The following is an 11,111-nucleotide window of genomic DNA, read 5'->3' on the forward strand; positions in this document are numbered from 1 at the left end:
GTATATGTGTGCATGCACATGTGTATGAAACAGTCATGGGAACTCAAAAGAAACCGTTAACAGTCAAGACAAATGGCTACAAGAGGTCCTGAAAACATCCTAACATCACTGTGTGGTAAAACAACTGTCCCACTAATGATGTTGAGGCAGTAGGAAGCACTTGACATATGATTAATGCAGGGTACTTTGTTTAGGCAGAAATGAAAGTGAATAATTTAGTTTGAAATTATATTCGTTGATAATACTTTCTTTAAGTTTGTATATAGAAGAGAGTAAAACTTCAGGTGTCATAAAAATTTACAAGTGTAGAGTATGTCATTTTTCCAAAGCTGGTGTGTGTGTGTGTGTGTATGTGTATGTGTGTGTGTCAGAGAGAGAGAGAGAGAGAGAAACCTCCAAGAGCTCTACTTTTACCAAAGAGACGAAGAAATATCTTATGACTAGAACTGAAATGCACATTTTTGTAGAGAAGCAAAAGCAAGAGTAAATGCTGGTGCCACATCTGCTCCAGGGTCCACTCTGTTACCATCAGGGTTCTTAGAAAATTCCCAAATACAAGCAGTCACACGGGGAGAGCAGACATAGGAAGTGACAGTTTGCCAAGAGACAGGAAGCCATTTTCGTTGAATCCACAGACATCAGTGGGTCAGGCTGTTCTCCAAACGATCTTCTGCGTCTCAGTTTGTTTGTATTTATGTATGTATGTATTTATTTATTTATACAGCCAATGGGAATATATGTGGGCAAATGTCAAATATTTAAATATTTTGAGACCGACCATGGTGAGAGCCATGATTTTCATAGATCATTTCTTTTCTGAAGCAGCCAGCACAAGGACCCCAGGAAACAGCAGAGCTGTTGTCTCCATAGCAGTGACCAGACCTGCTTGTCTCAAAAGGGCATGGAAGGTATTAGTCCACGTTCCCTCACTTCTCTGCATCCATAGCCACCAGGGGGACAGAACTGAACTCCAGAGGAGCTGAGCCAACTAGAAAGTGAGGCCTATTAAACATAGAAACAGGGCAGCATTAGAGGGAAACAATTAGCTTTTTTTCCCTTTTGCAGATTTTGCTGAACCTAGGCCTTGCATAATAATAGAGACTCCAGAATAATCTAAACCAAGGGCCATCCTCCAAGTCACTTTGCCGGCCAGGCTTAAAGAAAAGCTGTCCAGAAACAGCCAGCATTTCAGCCCTGTAGCTGGCAGCAGACACATCTACGTGACGGCCGAGGGATGGGAGACGAGTCTTTTCCCACATGACCCTTGTTCGTGGAACCATAAAGGTCACAGAAAAAAACCCAGGCTGAGATCCTTTCCTTCTGTTTCTGTAATGGTATTAGCAATGACTCTTTCTTACTCAATCGCACTCCCAAAGGATTTTCAATAAACTTTTTATGTGCCATAACTGTTACATTAAATAAAGCTGAAAGTATTGAGTAAACCGACTGTAAATCACTTTAGATGCCTTGGAATTACATTAAGTGTGAGAATTATAGATCTTTTGCTGCTTGCAGAAACAGAGAAACGACAGAGCCAGGGATTTTTATGCTGCCAGCCTTTTGAAGATTTTTTAAATTATTTCTTTATGCTCCACGACAGCCATCTCTTGTAAATGACTTGTTCAGGGGCAAATGAGGGGCAGGGAGGGGAAGGAAGAGCAGTTGGGTTGGGACTAGAAGGGAAAAGATGCCTGGCAAAGGGGCACACAGGAATAGCCTGGGGTTTCTCTCCCTTTCAGACTCAGTTACTATGGGCTTGAACTTTTCGTTTTAAAAAATGTTTTCAGGTTTGTACATTTTTAATGAAATGATGATGGATGTGGGCCAATCAGTGTTTCGCGGGGTGCGTGTGCATGTCCATGAACGCGTGCTTTTCCCTGGCTTGCAAAGCCTGTTCCATTCCATTCTCTCCAGCTGTTATTTTTGTGAAGTTAAATCCCTTGCTTTTATGGTATTCCCGTTCAACCATCTTCCCAAGGCCTTACAGGGTCAGGTCTGTGTTTTAAAGGGAATTGTCAGACAGCTGGAAATGGAGGAAGTTTGGAGGGAATGTTGATAAAAACGGAAATCTCTCAGACTGATGCTCCACAGTGCCTCCTTTGATGTCCAGGCAGGTTTGATTTTGTTTGGGGAAACAATTTAAGGCTGCTTTCCAACTGTCTGCATGGTTTTTCTCATCGTCCAATACCAGCAACAAAATGATAATCCGGGGCTGGTGACATCAAGGAATTAAAGTGATGTCGGGGACTTACAGCCAGCTTCCCTTCGAGAAGAGCAGAGGCTAAAAGGAATCGACGTCATGCCAGACATGGGCGTGGCTGATGAAGAATTCACAGAATTTCATAAAAAGGTCAGAGGCAGGGTTGTGGGGGTAAAAGAAGTTTGAATTTATGTGCCCCAGTCTAACAGTGGGAAACATCACAAGCCATAAGATACCAGAACATGAAGCTAACCTGTGACCTATTAATTTATCTTATGTCAACTGCTAAAGACCATATTACTATGTTGTAATCTGTTATTTTTTTTAAATCAAAAAGTAAAAAGCTTTACTTCAGCCAGTCCATGGATATGTAAGTATTGGGGACCAGTATGTCGCTCACGTGACCTGGGCTCATAATTGGAGCTGGGGAGACCAGATAACCTCACTGCAAATAGCAGAAAACAGTCAAAGAGGCAGTGAAACACAGTGAGGATTTGATAGTGTAAGTCATAACGCTGCAGGGACTTGGAGAGGGATATCGATCAGAGGGAGCGGAAGTATTCATGGAATAAGAGCTACCCAAGCCTGTGCTTATTGGATGGACTGTTCTACAGCTTATGGAGAAGTTTCAGAGGAAAGAAAGCAGCAGTGAGAAGTGAGTGGCTGCAGGGTGTTGAGAGATACAGAGGGGAAGGAGAAGGGAACCACTGAAGCCAGCAAGGTGGGGTGGGGTGCAGGGATGCCGTGAACGCCAGGCAGATCCTGTAGACCCAAGGAAATAGGGTTTTCACTAGCAGGAAAAAGCAAGGAAATCAATGTCTATGTGAATTTCTACCAACATTCTGGCCACTGGCCGTGGCACCAGTTATACCAGCCTTGGCCAAGAATTGCATCTAGGCCAACAAGAGGCTAAGGTTGAAATGGAAAGGGCTCATGCTGGAAAAGCCTGTGAGAGGGACCAGACCACAACACTGGGGAGGCAACAGAGAAAGAGGAGTAGGAAAGAAGGTGAGGCTGCCTGTTCCCCAGCCCTTACCTCCCCCGGGAGGCCATGCAGTGGCATCCAGTTAGGTCATGGAGCGTCGCTTGCCCCAAAGCACTGGCCTGGGAACCCCAAGATCAGGGTTTTAGCCTTGACGCTGACACTGATTGGTTATATGACATGGAGCAAATTACTGTGCTGATCCAGGGGCCTCCGCTAGAGGCTGGACAATTTGGGAAGTCATTTGCAACTTGAACTGTTCCAATTGCTGTGGCCACTTTGCCTTGCTCTGTCCCTAAATAGCAGGTCAGAGAGAGGAGAGCAGAGCCCGCTTCTTTGGCGGTGGGACCAAAGGCCACGATGAGATCTGCTATCTAAATCCATCCATATCGGTCAAAGTAAGTGCTTCTTCATTGAGGTTTCTCCACTGCCTACCAACTGAGCCTTTGTTTAAGCTGCCCCGAAGCCTCAATATCTACTTTGTAAAATGATGAAGCAATTAATGAACGGAAGTACCTGCATTATGAAGACTGGTTATCTCCTGGCGGGGGTGGGGGGGCACCCCTTATCCACTATGACCAGTTTATTCATCACCAGTGGCAGTGCAGGTAGGTTCACAGATCTCAGCCACCCTGTAATTTAGCTTGAGGAGCCAGAAAGCCCACGTCCCAGGTTCTCCCTGACGGTCCCCAGAGGCTGCTCTCAAAATCACATCCATGTGCACTGCAAGGTTCACGGTGACATCAAGGCTATAAGAAAGTATAAATATATGTGTTAAATTTTTAATGAACCAATAAATGAATGAATGAATGAATGAGAGCAAATTCAGGATGGATCCTTAAACAGTGGATTCTGAATAAGAAAGCCAACACTATTCCATACCCAGCACCTCTGCTTACTATACAGACAGGGAGAGAAAATACGTGAAAACTCAACAAATATTTATTGGGGCCTCCTCTGAGCCAGAAACTGTCTTGGCTGGAGGATATAACAGTGAATAAAAACGGGCAGAGTACTGGCTCCATGGCGTCACATCCCAGAGGGGTGACAGCCACTGAATCCGTTTAACACACAAATGCAACCACTTCAAAGAGTGAGGAAGACAAGTCCTAATTTGGGGGACGGGAGTGGTAACAGGAAGGCCGGACAATGTAGGACAGGCAGCCAGGGAACTCCCCATGAAGGAGGTCACATCTGAGTTGAGGTCTTAATGGGGATCAGATACTGTACCTCCCAATTCCATCAATATTTAGGTCCAAATCGTCTTTTCCAGAAAGTCACTCCAAACACTGGCGTTCCAGTCTGGGCAACAAAGTGAAACTGATTCTACAAAACGTTTTAAAAAGTAGCCAGGCATACTGGCCCATGCCTATAGTAGCAGCTACTCCAGAGGCTGAGGTGGGACGATCACTTGAGCCCAGGACTTCAAGGCTGCCGTCAATTGTGATTGCACCACTGCATTCCAGCCTAGGCAACAGAGAAAGACCCTGTCTCTTAAAAAAAAATGCTCAGTGCAGTTATTTCTGTATATGGATAATGGATGATGCATTTAACATTAGAATCTTAACTCAAATAAATTATATACAATAATTATGAGAAACAAAAACAAAATACTATTTCCAGGAGAAGCACATCTCTGGGCAGCCGCACATGCCCACGTGAGCAGGTCACACTCCAAACTCTTCAGCACCCCTGGAGAAACAGGACCAAAAGCCCTGCCCCCTGCAGAAGTCCTGTGCAAACCACCACACCTCCCGGAGTCACATTCAGATGAGGAAATCATTAGCAGAAAACGCTCCCAACGGGAACCCCTTCTGTTTTGCTGATCTTGTAAATCGTCTGAATTCAACGTGTCACAGGCATGTCTTACAATACACAAGATAATGCCCAGATTTTGTAGTGCGAAAGCATATTAACCTTTGTGGACTCTAGCAGGGTTCTGACAAAGAATGTCTGGTAAAAACTGCAGGGCTCATGGTAATTGCTTGCCATGCCGGTAAACGATCCAGAGCTGTGTGAAGATAAGGAGAAACTGCTGAAGGCAAGTCACCTGGGTTTTATTATGCTCGCCCTAAAAAATAATTAGCATGGCCTATGAAATCATACTGTGAGGAGTTTGTAGGTTTTCTTTTTTTTTTTTCCCCAAGAAGGAAATTATAACCTACCTAGCTTTTCTTTGTACAAGGAGATTTAGGGGCTGTGTGTGTGTATGCGTTTGCCTGACAAACAAAGATAAATGGAAAAGTTGATGTTAAAATAAATACCATGTCAGAAGCAACCAGGAGTGCTCAGTGTAAACACAGCTGTTACCCCCACTCTGTCCAAGCCAGGGCACAGCCACACCCAGGAAGCTGACCCCCAAATCCTCTATGCTGCTCTGTGAAGGTGGCATCTTTAAGAAATGTTACTTCTATTTAGTTAATAAAATGGACGTTTGTGCCCTAGTATATGCATATTCCACCCCCTTTTGATGGGGAAAAAAAAAGTAATGAAAAATGTTTTCTAACTCTTCAGTGCCCACTTCCAAAATAAAGTGGGCCAGATGCTGAGACCTCACATTGCTTGGTGGCCTTGGCTTGCCCAAGGGGACTGGAAATTGTGCCCAACCTTGCATAAGAGAGGAAGTTCTACCCAAAGCCTGAGCAAACCTCAAGACAAGAGGAGGCCACCAGAGCTTCTGCAAGAGGCCTGAGGGTCCCCAGGGAGTCCTCAGCACTGCACACCTCAGTCCCCCAGAACTGGACAAGGCCACCGAACAACCTGCAGCCTCAGCATCTGGCCAGGTTCATTTTGGGAGTGGGCACCAAGTCAAAAGGGGATGAAATATGCATATTCTAGAGCATAAACACACCTTGTATTAACTAAATGGAAGTAAACACAGAAGCATGTTCATTTTCAGCACATAAACTAGGTTGTCCTAGCAGTTCAGCTGGTTTTGAATCATGAGTTCGATGAGTAAAAGTCATGTTCAGATTGTTTATTCCCTGAAACTCCTGGACACTCAAATCTCCAAAGGAGAGGGTGGCTGCCTGGCACAGAAAGCGTCTGGACCTCACTGCTTTTTGCCAAGAAGGAAAGGAGCTGAGCTTTGGTTCCAGCACAGTAGAGTGTGAGGCAGGAGAGGTCTGTCTCCTCCCTCGAGATGGCCACAGGTTGTCTCTCTGTGGAAAGAGCTTCCCTCCAAACCAGGAAAACGGAGCGGTGTCTCACCTGCCAGGGCAGAGTTGGTCCACCTTAGGTAGTCCCTGTATTAGTCCATTTTCATGCTGCTGATAAAGACATACCTGAGACTGGGCAATTTACAAAAGAAAGAGGTTTATTGGATTTACAGTTCCACATGGCTGGGGAGACCTCACAATCATAGTGGAAGGTGAGGAGGAACAAGTCACATCTTCTGTGGATTGCAGCAAAGAGAGAGCTTGTGCAGAGAAACTCCAGTTATAAAACCATCAGATCTCATGAGACTCATTCACTATCACGAGAACAGTGCAGGAAAGACCTGCCCCCATAATGCAATCACCTCCCACCGGGCTCCTCCCATGACACATGGGAATCAGGGGAGTTACAGGATGAGATTTGGGTGGGGACACAGCCAAACCATATCAGTCCCTAACACCTCTAGGCCTCAGATCCTCATGCGCTAAGTGAGAAGGCCGGGCTGCATGGCATCATGGTGTTTCACTCTGATGAAGAGTGAGGACTTCACAGTGACCCTCACCTACCTCCTCGGACTGTTTTTTTCAAACACGTTAGGAGATTGTATGATGTGCCTGAGCTGCTATAACAGAGCACCACAGACTGGTGGCTTCAACAGCAGAGGCTGATTTTCCCCCAATTCTGCAGGTTAGAAGTCGAAGATCAAGGTGCTGGCCAATTTGCCTCCTGGTGAGAACTCTCTTCCTGGCTCGTAGAAAGCCACCTTCTCATTGTGTTATCACATGGCCTTTCCTCTGAGTGCATGGAGAGAAAGCAAAAGATCTTTCCCTCTTTCTCTTCTCATAAGGCCTCCAGTGCCATCAGAATGGGGCCCCACCTTTCTCACCTCATTGAACCGTTATTACTTCCTGAAAGCCCCATCTCTGAATACAGCCCCTCAAGAGGTCAGTGTTTCAATGTCTGAATTTGTGGAGAGGGACACTATTCAGTCCATTGCAAACATAAATGTTATCATTTCTATTTCCCAGATAAGACAAAGTTCAGAATAGCTCACTGACTGAAGATCAGCCAGCAAGAGGATGGCAGAGGAGAGCCTGAGAGCCAGGGTTCCTGGCTCCAAACCCAGTGCTCAGCTCTCTACACCACAGTGCTTTGTTTGAGCTCAATAACTGCATGATCCTGAGCAGCCTGGGATAATCACCTTCTGCCCAGACTTTTTTGGGTCAGCACTCATAAGGAGCCCCAGGTCTTCTCCATTATAGCCCAGACCACCAAGGGGAAGAGGGAATCTCCACATTCCTTCCAGCCTCTCCCCTGCTTGCCTCTTCCGTGTTGATGACTTCAGCTCTGAAAATTCCCTTTATGGCTTCAGACATCCCTGCATTACCCTGTGAGAGGCATTTCTGCATGGCCAGGGCTGATAATTTATTTACTTTTGCTAAGTGTTCCTTTACAGGGAAGGGGAGGAGGGAGGGGTGAAAGGAAGACGGGATGCTCTCTTTGAAAAGCCAACCCATAAATGTTCAGGTACGTTCCTTTTTCTGTCGGCTAAGCAGCTTTCCCAGCCAAAAAAACAATCACACTGCTAGCATCTCCCAGGTCTTGAGAGAGCAGACGTATTTTATCTCTCCTTGGTGACGGCTCTGAGCAGCTAATGCTCTTGCATTTTAAGCTTGAATAGATTTTTGTCTCAGGCAGCTATACTTTGTTGCTCCTCCTGTAAAGGTCTTTGTGGCCCTGGAAAATAAAAGAAACATCCTTCAAGCAAGGTGAAGGCTTCTTTCGCCTCAAGGCACTTCCCTGGATGTGGCAGAGACTATTGTTTGACTATCTAGAAGCCCTAATATTTTCCTTTGCCCTCTCACAGCTCCCCTTTTAGATAGAGGTGGCCCATGTTCCAGCTCTAACCAGTGAGATGGAAGGGGATATCCGATGGTGAATTCTAGGAAAGGCAGGGCTTTCCTAATAGAGACTTTTGAGGAGAACGCCTGTTGCCCTGATCCATACTCATTTGAATGGATCGGGGCGACAGGCTTTTGAATATGACTGAGATGCTTGACACAAAATGACCACAGCAGTCATTTTGCAGCCATGAGGCAACAAACACAAACACAAACAGCCAGTATTCTCAAGAGGGCAGAGTAGAAAGATGGAAAGAGGCTAGATTTTCAATGACAAACTTCAGCTGTTGAATTAAGTATGAGGCAGCTGCCTTTAGAATTTTTTGCTATGCAAACAATTTAGGTTTTTAAATCATAAAACCACTATTTAATAGGATTCATGTTACTTGTGGCTAAAAGCACTCCTAACTAGCTCACAGGATTGGTACTGTTGCCAAAAAGAATTCACCTCAACTTTTTAAAAAAACTCTTAGGATTGATTCTTTTCATGATGAATCCAGTGCTGGCAAGTACCAGAAAGCAAAGCAGAAATCCAAGGTTACACTTGGATCAAGACAAACCAGCAGAGCTCCTCCTCTCTGGAGCATCTTGTGACATCAGCTATGAAACTCTTGCTTGGAATTGTATTATACCTTGGGATGATACCATCCACTTACCTTGATGAATATTTTGAGGAAACTCTCTACGGCCTTCATCACCACATCCATTGTAGGGTTGTTGCTGAGGATGTTGTATTACAATGTCTACCATGTGATGATCCTGGCATATGTTTTTCTGGTTTTAGTAATAAGTCACTCATTACCAGGCTGAAGAATGTGTTTCACGGGGCCTTGAGTCATCAGAAAATTGTCCCAACTCTCCTGTTGGGATATAGCTGATACCCTGGATGAGGAAATTTCACCTAAACTTTTTTTTTTTTTTCCTGAGAGCCACCCTTTGCTGACTGAGTGTGCGTGAATTCCCTTCTTTCATAGGTGGACTGAGGATCTTCAACTCCTTGTATCCCAGACGTGACTGTCAGGGAGGGGCGATGGTGGTAACTGGAATCAAAGTGGCACCATGCCAACAAGGACTGATAGCGATTGCCCAAGTCTCTATTTTGAGGAGCAGACAGGGATCTGCCTATTGGTGATAGGACACCTGGAGATTCTCATTGTTCTCAGGTGATGTCTGGGTGATGAGAAGCTGATCAGATTCTGGACGGATGGACATCAGAACACCTTTACTCTGAGCCTGAGTCTAGTAACTCCTCTTACGTGATCTGACAGCAGAGAAATAATTTACAGGTGGCTGATTTGAACAGCAGTAATGCTTCATGTGGCATCAGTACATTTCTTTGTTGTTTGCATTGGGTTCACCACAGAGACGTGGAAGAAGCAGAGACCTTCTGGGCTCTGGAACTTCAAGAATCCAATCATGTGACAGATAAGGAACCTGAAGCCCAAAACACAGGAGTACCTAAGGAGCCTGCAGTTGGCACAGAGCACTGGCCAGAGCCAGCATTGCTGCCTCCCAGTCCAGTGCACTTCCACCATGAAGTCTCACCAGAAACAAATTCACGCAGTAAATCCTGTGTCTACTCACTTCCGGATAACGCCAGAGGCTTTAGGCAGTGAAGGGCATATTCCCCCTATGGAATGAAAGGTCTTCCTCTTCTGAGTCTTCCATACTCCCTGATGTCCTCATTTTCAGCAATCCTGACTCTTGTTAAGATGGTCTCAAAATCCCTTCATTAATCTCAACAACTCTTCTCTGTTGCCCCTGTCTCGTTCCATTGTTTTCTTGGTGCATTATGTAAAGGTCATGGAGATTGATAAAAGGCACAAGATGCCATATCTGAAGGATGACATTCCTGGGTAGGGACAGGAAGGTTAACACGATAGCGGAAGAGAGAGGTTTTGCAAACATGACGAGGACCCTGTGCTTTCAGAACAAATAAATATTGCTAGAAGTAGCTTACTCAGAGACAGTTTTTTCATGTAATCATTAATTTTCATGGTAATTATCATAATAAGAGCAATATGTTTCCCTATATCTCCTTTATTAATGTGAATAAAAGGAACTCAGGAAGTGATCCAAATCAGGCCTCAGACTCTTTGTTGGAGACTTGGCCCATGTGGCCCCCGTCCTGCAATTCAAAGTCTCTTCCTCTTGAATCCTGGCTCAAAGAATGGTACCAACGTTCTCTCATTACACAAGCCTAAAGCCAGGGAGTCCTTGTTCGTCTCCAATTTCCTTCATTTCTTCAACCAAGCCATTCTACCTCCTAAATCATTCTTAAGTACTTCCCTTCCTCTTCTTCCCAATGTTGCCAGTCTGTTTCAGATGTACTAACTCCCCCCTCCTGAATTATTGCAGGTGTTTTCTACTGACCTCCCTGCTTCTTGGGGTATCCTTCTTTCCTTCTCACGTAATGTCTCTGCCTGAAAAGTCGTTGGTGTCTTCCCATCGACTGTGAAACCAGGGTTTCCCAAACTTCTGCACCGAGGCACCTTGAAAACAGAAGAGCGTACAGGGTCCTGTATGCAGAGTGGCACCCCACGTTGAGAGGGATGACACAAGTCGCAAACTGCTGTTTTAAAACGGCACTTAAAGTCAGGTGAAGTGACTCATGCCTGAAATCCCAACACTTTGGGAGGCCAAGGCGGACAGATCACTTAAGGTTAGGAGTTCAAAACCAGTCTGACCAACATGATGAAACCTCATTTCTGATAAAAAAAAATAATAATAATAATAGTAATAAAACAAAATGGTACTTAAAATCTGTCTTTCTTTCCAGACGGCATGTGTTTGGATCTGGTAGAAGGCATGAACATGAAGACACTATATTACATATTGTTTTGAGGGAGGTTTCAGGACTGACATCATGGAA

This window comes from Macaca mulatta, chromosome 8 (assembly GCF_049350105.2).
Source record: "Macaca mulatta isolate MMU2019108-1 chromosome 8, T2T-MMU8v2.0, whole genome shotgun sequence".
NCBI classification, from domain to species: Eukaryota; Metazoa; Chordata; class Mammalia; order Primates; family Cercopithecidae; genus Macaca; species Macaca mulatta.